Raw genomic sequence first — 7,874 nt, 5'->3', positions numbered from 1 at the left:
ATAACCTTCATCTAGGTTGGAAAGATGGACTATCAGACTTCAGGGCTACCACTTCACAGTTCGCTATAGAAAAGGTCAATGCAATGTGGTTCCTGATGTTTTGTCAAGGAGATATGTAGCGGAACCAATAGCAATCCTGATATAATAGCATACCCCAGCAAAACCTGCTTTTAATCCTGTCACTTGTGATCTACCAACGGATTTGTCTCAAATTGCTGCAGAGCAGAAGAAAGACATAGAGTGCCAAGAGATCATGGGGAAGGTCAAAAATCAAGTTACCACTGATTTTATGCGAACTCACTATGTTTTTAAAAATGATGTCTTATTTAGGAGTGTCCCAGCCTCCAAAGGAGGTCAAAGATTCCAGATTGTGGTGCCTGCTGACTTAAAGGAAGCATTTTTAACATATGCCCACGACAGCCCCCTCAGTGGACATTTAGGCAGATTAAGAACTTTAATGAGACTCCTAGAATTTGCTTATTGGCCATCCATGCGTACTGATTGTTAGGGGTTACAGTTTTGACCCATAGACCAGATATGCAAAATGAAGACCAGGAGTCAGGATGTTCAATCATCAGAGAGAAATTTACTGAAGAATAGTTTGCAGTTTCATCAGTAGAGTCAGCTTCAGAGTCTCTCAGGGCGGTGTCAGGCCAGACTCTACTCTACACAAAATTACCACACCAGTTATACCAATTTCAAGGGCATGATTTACATAAATTACAAACACGTGGAATATTACTGATTGGCATAAAGTCTAAACAATGTGTCACACGAGAATAGATAGGAGATGTTGTTGTTGTTAATCAGGATGTATACATCAGACAATCCCAAGATTGGGGTAGTGTTGACTTCAGGGGAGTCCTAGAAAGATGCCAAGAGGTCTAGAGTGTGAGAAAAGCGGTCCAATCCATTCCATAGACCTGCACAGAACATGTAACACACACACACACACAAGACTCTAGGGCACATCTCTCCTCCAAGGTTAGCACAGCAGTGAGCTTATCAACAGAACAAGATATCAACACCACATGACAAACACATCTCCAGAAAGAAAAGTATGACTAATATCATCTACCTCATTCTATAAAGAAATATAAAGACAAAAATGTATTTCTATCAATGGGAAAAATCACACTATATAAATGGGAAGATAGAATAATAGTTAAATGTATTAATGATCACATAAAATTGATTGTCAAAATAATTCATTATTTTGAAAGGATAATAACTGATTATTTAATTCATGAGGTTATTAAAAATCATTCAAAAGGATAAGATGCATATGATGAAGATGCATATGATGAAGAGGCAAGGGTGTCGGCCCACTCCCCCCTTCATGATGTATGGCAACACTGTAAACAGTGTGAAAAATGTCAGCAGCATAAGCCAATGAACCTGAAACCAGCAGGAGGTCTCCAAAGTGTGACCATCGTTGAACCGGGATACATGCTTGGCATGGACATTATGGGACCGTTCCCGCGGAGTACACGTCAAAATGAATATCTCCTAGTTGTGGTCGATTACTTTTCTAAATGGGTAGAGGTCTTCCCCATGAGATCTGCCAAATCCACCATCATTGTTCGTATTCTCATCGAAGAGATATTTACAAGGTGGGGAACGCCAGCCTTCATTGTTTCTGATAGAGGCACTCAATTTACCTCCTGGATCAGCTATGCAAGCAGTGGCAGGTAACCCAAAATCTCACAACTGCTTATCATCCACAATCAAACCTGACGGAGCGAATTAATCGAAATCTAAAAACTATGATCGCATCATATGTTGATAATAATCACCGTACTTGGGATAAATGGATCTGCGAATTTAGATTTGCTCTGAATACAGCATGGCATGAAAGTACAGGGTTTTCACCCGCTGAAATAGCCCTGGGACGTCAATTGAGAGGACCTCTACAAAGAGCATCACAGAATCCACCAGATCCAGACCAACCTAGTTATAGTGTCATTGAGCGGCAGAAACTACTGTATGAAACTGTCAAAGAAAATGTTGAGAGAGCACAAACTAAACAGAGAAAATATTATAACCTCAAGAGAAGAACCCAAGACTTTCAGGAGGGTGATCTAGTTTGGGTGCGTACTCATCCCTTATCTTGTGCAGATGATGGTTTTATGGCTAAAATTTCTCCAAAATGGCGAGGGCCAGCTAAAGTAGTCTAAAAGCTAGGTCCAGTAAATTACCAGGTGACCATGTTAGACGATCCAGCTCAGATTGACAGTTACCATACCCAAAACTTAAAAATTTGCCATGTGTCCAATTTTGGAACCAAAGGGGGAGATGTGTAACAGTCAAACTGTTACTTGTTTTTTTTTAAATAATTGGTTTAGCTGATGCCTTAGAGTGATTTATATAAGTCCCATGTAGTTCCAATAGGAGTAGCTAGGGGGCACTATTGCCTGGAGGTAACAGGATATAAGCTCAGCTACCATAGAGGAAGTCAGTTCGTGTGGTAGAAAATCACATTGTGAACTCTCACTGCCTTCGTCCTCTTCTAAAGTCCTTTGTTGAGAACTCTTTGAGTTTCTGCTCAACTAAAGGACTTTTTAATGTCTTCATGTCCTTTGTCACGAATTTCCCACATGAGCACTGAGCAGATTAATTCCTCCACTGGATAGTAGAGGTGTTACATTCTAGCGCAAGGAAGCTACAGCATGTGATCTTAACCAACCCAATCCTGAGGTCTACGTGTACCATCATTAACTGCCATTATTCCATATGTTGTGGATCACAATGATTGCATCATCACTTCATCTCAAGGAAAGACTAAGCATTTCAAATGATAAGTTCACTTCATCCATTTGACTCATTTGAGAGACAAAGACTTTTGGGGGTTGATTCCTGGTATGCATTGATTGTTTTGCATTGGGATATAAGCACTGGTGAAGCAAATAAATAGAGTTTAAAAAGATCATTTGGTTTGTGAAGAGGTTTATTTATCAGTACACGTCAGAATTCTGTTGAACCCCTCAGAGTAACATCTAACAAACTAAAAGAGGTGTTACTATATATATATATATATAAAATTTAGGCTGGGTGATATTGAAGAAAAATGTGATATGCAATACTTTTGTTAAATTATGTGATAATATATTGCTATTAGTTTGTAAAATCTATTTAAATTAGATTTTTTTTATTTTTAAATTGCAGTTCAGTCTGACCCTTGCTAAGGTAGAAAAAAACTCCTGGATGATTTTGAAATTCCAGCAGACCCATTATTTATGTATCAAAAAGAGGATGTCTGGTCACCCTATTTTCAGTAAAGCAATAGTAAGTGAAGAAAGTGCCGCAACCGCGGCAAAAAGAGTGAATACGCAAGAATAGGTAACTTTTTAACTTTTGCCAACCGGCATTCTGTCTAGTCAAACCTCCAGTTTGTGAGGCTCCTCACTCTTCCTCATTGACCTGAAGCATCTACCTCTGACTACAACCTGTCCCTGGAGTATATTTGATACTATAACCCCATGCAACAAGAAAACATTACGTTTTATCTCACATAGAAATACACAACTTCGTAACGTTCATAATCGTAAGTCACAACACAATGTTAGTAACATTTCACATTTAGCTAGTAACGTTACAGCTTTACTAAATTACTGGTTGTTATGTTATCTCATGCCATCTCACTTAAACATACACACGACATACGTTAACAAGAGTTATAATGTTAGTTATAGAAATGTCTTCATTAACTTACCTTGGTAATTGTGGATAAACTCTTCGTGGAAGAATTTGTATCCCTTGTCCAGTTTGTTTCCTTTAGTGGACGAATGTATCTCCACACTCTTCACCACATCGGCGCTGGTGAACTTTGGAAGAAAAGTCAGGCTTGTCGAAAATAATCTAGCTGCCATTTCGCCATCAACAAAGCTTACGCCGGAACTAGCTTTACGCTTCTCTGACGTGTTTCCGTTTTTTGCGTAAAAGGTCTATTGTAAAGCAGTCCCACCCAGGCTATAAACCTCCCTGGAAGCCCCATTTTCTCCAGTACCTTAAAGAGGAACTGGTGCGAGATGCGGTCAAATGCTTTTTCAAAATCTAAATTTAGGACTACTAGCCGAATATTTCTGTCTCTCGCATTACAGATAGCATCTCTGATTAGTACCAGGCTGTCCGTGATCTTCCTTCCAAGCACAGCACATGCTTGATCCAGGTGAATTACGTCCTCTAAAACAGTCGGCATGCGCATGGATAAAATTTTGCTAAAAATCTTACAATCAAAGTTTAAAAGAGTAATGGGTCGCCAGTTTTTTAAGTCAGTCTTGTCACCTTTTTTTTAGCAAGAGTGAAACTATCCCTATTCTGAAGCTGTCAGGAAAGTCTGTCCAGAGTCTCAAATTCCTTAAAAACAGTCAGTAAGTCGTGTGCTAAAATATCCCAAAAAGTGGAGTAAAACTCTAGAGGAAGTCCATCTATTCCTGGGGACTTTCCTCGTTTAAAACTTTTAAGAGCTTTGTCCATCTTTAAAAAGTTAAAATCTTGAGATAAAATAGCACATTTATTGTCTAATTTCTTTTCTAAAAACTCTAAAACTTCCTTTAAACGCGTCATTGTGTTCTTCTTCAAAATTCTTCAGTTTCTTTTAAAATGTCTTTTGTGCTGTGGGCTTCCCTCCCTCCACTTTTTAAAACAGTAATTGCCCCACCCTGTGAAATTATCTTTTTAAAAAAATACCTAGTACACTTTTCTCCTTCCTCTGTTTCCCTCTCCCTGCTCCTTAAAATGACACCTTTGCTTTGTATTTTGGATACAACTGACATCTCATCTCTTACCATTTTGATATCTTCATTAAAATCAAAACCTTCATTTAAAAGATTAAAATACCTTTGTAGTCGTTTTTGCAGCCCCATCATGCGTCATTTAAATCTATTCTTTTTGTCTCTGCCTATCTTTCTAAAAAAAAGTATTGTCCGTTCCTTCACCATCTCCCACCACTGTGCACGTGAGTCATAAAAGTCTTGGAGGGTCTGCCATTGGCTGAACTGCTCCCTATATTCTCTGACTACCTCCTCATCTTCTAAGAGGGAGCAGTTCAGCTTCCACAGCCCTCCCCCTACTGTCACACCAGTGGGCAGTGAAAGAGTGCAAGATAGCATTAAGTGGTCTGAGAAGAAGAGTGGGGTCAATGTAGCATCGGTTGGCGGGAAATCTCTTGGTAAATAGGTAGTCGATTCGAGAGGCTTTGGTGCCGTCACCACTGAACCAGGTGAAGCCCTCCTCTCTTTGATGCATTATTTTAAAACAGTCAACTAACCTAAAATCTCTGACTAAGCTTTGTAATAAAACCGATGTCTTATCAATCTTAAAATCATCTCCCACCCTCTTTCTGTCCTTCTTTGATAAAACACAGTTAAAATCCCCTGCTACCACTAAAGGAGCCCTACCTAGCATGTGGGGCTGCAGGTCTTCTAAAAACTCATACCTTTCATTTTTATCCGTAAAACCATATACATTTAAAACGTTAAAATCCTTACCTAAAAAAGTCAGATTTGCTAAAATTGCCCGCCCGTCCTTCACCACAGTGCTGCCCTTCACCAAGATATTCTTATTGTTAATTAAAATAGCAACACCATAATTTTTGTTAAAATTGGACCTGCTCCAAATGGAAGGTCCTGGGGTCCAGAGCTCCTCCCATTTCCTGTAATTTGGTAAAAACGGCAAACCACATTCTTGCAATAAAAACACATCTCACTTAAAATATTTTAAACAGGAGAAGACGCTCTGTGCTCGCATATTGCTCTTCACACTTCTCACATTAATTGTAGAGATAGTGAGAGCCATGAGCAGTATGGTTAAAAAGGTAGAAGTCATTTAAAAGAGAAAACAGGAGTGGACTACAAAGACAGAATTAAAATCATGTTACATCTTGTTGCACTTCTCTTTCCTTTTCCCCAGAAATACTGGGATCAGAAAGGCAAGTGCTTGGCACCTCAGGAGCCACAGAGGGGAACTCTTGCCACTCCTTTGGCGACGATGTTCTTAGCTTTATGTGCATAAAAGAGACTTCATTTGGAGATTCTGGGGGCCACATATGGTCTAGATCTTCCGAAGAGGAACTATCTAGCCGATGCGATGCCCTCAGCCTTTTCTCCTCTGTTTGAACCAGAGGAGATCTCGCAGACCTTTTCTGCACTTGAGCTTTGGGGAGAGAACAATCTGTTCCACTCCCACTGTCCACAACACTCAGCTCCGGGACTGTTTCTAGGGAGGAAGCCGTTTCCTCCTCTTCCTCCTCCATTTTATCTTTACTTTCTTCTTGAGGATTGGCTTCCTCCCCTCGTTCAGCTGCTAAAATTGACTCCGCCCCTGTGGCCACCCCACTTCCTCCTTCCTGTCCAATCCCTGAGGCTGGCTGGGATATTGAATTTGTCCCGATGCTTTTGTTCTTCTTTTTCTCCTATGCTCATATGACCGCAGCTTGCTGCTTTCTCTATAGCACAGTCATTGTTGCGTCACGTCATCGTCATTTTGTATGTGCTTCCTGCGTATTTCTGTATTCTCTGACAAAATTCCAGTGGTGTTGTTGGTTCTTCTATTAGTCACAACAATTCGCAGTCCCCAAAAAGGGGAAGCACACCGTTCCTGGAGGCACTGCAATACCAGGTCGATGCGTGGAGTGGATGGAGCAAGCCCCGGTTCCGGCTCCATGTGCCAAAAATGTAATATGCACTCCCCGCATAGGGGACGTATCAGATATTAAACTGATAAGAACAGATTTTTTCTTTCGAAAAGTTTTATTGTTACATTTTTCATATTGATTTCAATTCATTTTCGTATTCATGCCACACATTTCTTTCTTCTTTTTTAAAAATAAACATACATAGTTACATCAATTAAAACACAAGACAATTTTTGGTAAAATCAGTTGATGTGTTTTGTAAAAGTCCATGTATGTCAGTGTGGTGTTAAAATATGGATAAAATGAATGAAAAGAATAAATAAAAATTAACAATAAATATATTCATGATAAAACAGACTAAAACGTGACAATTAAAACTTCATCTCTTGTACGGGATCGAGGGCGAGCCCTTACAAAGCATGTCCATTCACTCCAGTTCTCCAGAACAGGCTCAAGACTCCTCACTTCCAGAGCCCAGCGGAGATCTCCTCTCCTCCGGCCCGCTATTCCCGTAGCCAGAGTGGTGAGGGTGCATCTACGGGCGGCCAAGGTCAGTGGTGGCCGGGACCTTCTCGTGCGGCCTCGGCCCCCCCATCCGAATAACGACATACTGCCAACCCTGCAGCGTTGATCTTATCCTCTGCTCGCCCGCGTGGAGGGGGACCATCACGCGTTTCCCCACCAGCAGGTTTCTGGTGACCCAGATGGCATCCTTTATCAGGTTAAGGGTGAGCCAGAGCGATGCAAATTCTTGCGTTGTTAGGGCGTTTAGGCCCTGACCCACCCCTAGGATGGCGAGCTTGTAATCCACCTGGGCCCCACCCACTGGCAGGCACGGGAAAAACAGGGGGCCGGCCCTGGCCCACAGGTCCCGCGCAGCACCGCACTCCCAGAGCAGATGGTAGACGGTCTCCGGGGATTTACACCCGGACCGTGGGCAGGTGGGATTTTTGGCCATGCCTCTGGAGTGCATAACCGCACTGACCGGGAGGATCTCATGGGCCACCATCCACGTCAAGTCCTTGAGCCTGTTCTGGAGAGCTGGGTGGGCAACGTTCCTCCAAACTTCTTTGGCCTCACTTGGCGTGAGGCCTGGAACTGGGCTCACCTTTTCTCGGTCCTGCACAAGAGAGATCAGAGACTTATGGTTAGTTAAAATCGCCACATCTTCTATTTCTAAATAGTGTTTCTTTAAAAATGTCTTGATAAAACAGTAATGTTTCGGGAGATTAAAAGACAC

The 7,874-nt window shown here is 41.4% G+C and overlaps 1 pseudogene; it reads right to left on the bottom strand.

Annotated features, from left to right (window-relative positions):
* Positions 1 to 6,581: 6,581 nt before the first annotated feature.
* Positions 6,582 to 6,751, bottom strand: LOC137080119 (U2 spliceosomal RNA; annotated as a pseudogene).
* Between the last annotated feature and the right edge of the window lie 1,123 nt (positions 6,752 to 7,874).

This window comes from Pseudorasbora parva, chromosome 6 (genome assembly GCF_024679245.1).
Source record: "Pseudorasbora parva isolate DD20220531a chromosome 6, ASM2467924v1, whole genome shotgun sequence".
Lineage (NCBI taxonomy): Eukaryota > Metazoa > Chordata > Actinopteri > Cypriniformes > Gobionidae > Pseudorasbora > Pseudorasbora parva.
This window is presented reverse-complemented; position numbering and strand designations above follow the sequence as displayed.